Below are 2684 nucleotides of genomic sequence, written 5' to 3' on the forward strand. Positions count from 1 at the left end.
TGACCCCCCACCCACTTGAAACGTAAAGGCAAATAGGCGGAGCGGTTAGTGCTACTTTATTTTATAGGTCATTCAAATGTCACCATCCCCCCAGACTGCTCCAAAACAGACCAAAATGGTCTCCTTTTTTAGTGCTACGTTTGTGCAGATTTGTGCAGGTAAAATTAGTAGGGCAGGGACAGTTAGCAGGGCAGGGATAGCTCAGTAGGTAGCGTGGTCGCCCCATGATCGGAAGGTCGGGGGTTCGAATCCACTAAATGGCTATCCTGAGGTACCCTCACTGCTCCCCGAGAGGTTCACTGAGTGAGTGAGTCAAATGAAGAGAAAAACAAGTAGTTTCCCCACAGGGATCAATAAATATTAGCGTTTGTGCTGCTACGGTTTCTGAGATATTCTGTTATGGTATTACTGCTGAAAAATGTCTTTTTAAAATGACTTTGCGCTTTGTGTGTTCACTTGTTCAATAAAGTTTTGTTAAAAAAAACTTGTGTTATTCTATTTAATCAGCTAAATTTGTAATGAGTGTAATTTTTTTTTAATTTCAATTTCTTTACTTCAATCACTTTTCGTTCATAAACCTACGATGCAAATCTTGAGGATTTTTTTTAGAGTGGATTAAAAAAACTATTGAAAACTACATTTGAACATTTTACACTCCCATGAACACTTTTTGAGAAACGAACAAGCTAGCAGTCTTTTGCATCAAATGCACATTTTTTGGTAGAAATGAGTATTTATTGGCATTACTGTGTCTGAAGGATTCCTAGAACAGCGTGTTAAATCTGATTTCTGAACAAGGTAAGCTTACATTTAAAATACTGCAGTTTTAGTTACTGAGTTAATACATGATATAGCTAACTCTCTGGATCAAAGGGATTTTTTTTCAATGCTAAACATTTTACAGCAATTGCAAATTTGCAAATCGAAGAATACAACACGTGTTAATGGGTTAAACACTCAGACTCAAGTCAATAAAACTCACAAATTAAATAGCTCCATCGTAAAAACAAGAATTCAACAAAATATGAAAGTGTAGATTGGGGGAGGGGTATGGGCTCAAAATGTGGTCATAAATATTTTGTACTTGTAAAAAAGATTTGTGAGTAGCCAGCAGTTCAGCGCAGGTTTTGAGGCAGGAGGGTGAAACACCATCTGGTCCGGGGGCTTTCCTGGGCTTCTGTTTCTGAAATAGAATCCAGGAATTTCCTTTCCAGGGTGGTGATCTGGTCAGCCAGCTCGCACAGTGCGTTGTTTGGCCTGAGGAGGGATGTAAACTCCGACCAGCATGAAGGAAGAAAACTCCCACGGTGAATAAAACGGTTTACATCCATCCATTCGCTTCCTCTTATCCTTTTCAGGGTCGCGGGGGGCGCTGGAGCCTATCCCAGCTGTCATAGGGCGAGAGGCGGGGTACACCCTGGACAGGTCGCCAGTCTGTCGCAGGGCCAACACACAGGGACAGACAACCATTCACACTCACATTCACTCGCACATTCACACCTAGTGACAATTTGGATTATCCAATTAACCTATCCCCACAAGTTGCATGTCTTTGGACGGTGGGAGGGAGCTGGAGTACCCGGAGGGAACCCACGCAAACACGGGGAGAACATGCAAACTCCACACAGAAAGACCCCGGCCTGATGGTGGAATTGAACTCAGGACCTTCTTGCTGTGCGGCAACAGTGCTAACCACCGTGCCTAAAACGGTTTACAATTGATGAAAAAAGTTTCCAAGTTTGGGCTGCAGTGTTTCTGTAACACTGTGACATCAGTACACCAACCTCCATTAATGTAGAAGCAGACTCCACCACCCTTTGTTTTCCCTGAGAGCTTCGTTTCGCAGTCCACCCGGTGAAGTTGGAAGCCCGGCAGATTTAAGACAGCGTCTGGGACTCACTCACTGAACCAGGTTTCAGTGAAGCAGAGTTCAGCAGAGCCTGCAAAGTCCTTGTCAGTCCGGTTTAAGAGCAGTAATTCGTGGACTTTGTTTGGAAGAGAGCGGAGACGCCAACATAGTTTCATTAGCGCACCAGGGCGACTCCCCCGTCTACGTCTCCTCCAGGAGCCACAGAGAGCTGCTGCGCATCCAACTAAAATCTCCCAAAAACTTTCTGGGTTTGTGAAAAATGGATAAGAACTATTGTGACACGACTGCCTGATGTTTAGCAGTTGATCTCTGGAGAAAGTGATGTGTTCTGAGTAACCAAAAGCGTAGAAAATAAACAAAAACAAGAAAAGTGCAAGAGAGCGCAGTACCGAGGCTGCCATCCGTGGCACCATCTAGAAAGTTTCTTTCGTGGAGATACGGTGGCTTTCAAAAGTATTCGGCCCCCTTGAACTTTTCCACATTTTATCACATTACAGCCACAAACATGAATCAATTTTATTGGAATTCCAGGTGAAAGACCAACACAAAGTGGTGCACACGTGAGAAGTGGAACGAAAATCAGACATGATTCCAAACATTTTTTTACAAATAAATAACTTAAAATTGGGGTGTGCGTAAAAAAAGAATGATAGAGAGAATAAAAATAGAGCTTTAACAGAGTTCCTGCTGCCACTGCAGCACTTTTCTCTCAAATGGGAGAATGAAGTCTCTGAATACGTCTCTACGAGCTTTTACTTTGAAGGTTGAAACTGAAAGTAAAACTTTCTCATTACAGCTGGAAAGTTAGAGCCGT

This window comes from Astatotilapia calliptera, chromosome 3, assembly GCF_964374335.1.
Source record: "Astatotilapia calliptera chromosome 3, fAstCal68.1, whole genome shotgun sequence".
In the NCBI taxonomy this organism is placed as follows: domain Eukaryota; kingdom Metazoa; phylum Chordata; class Actinopteri; order Cichliformes; family Cichlidae; genus Astatotilapia; species Astatotilapia calliptera.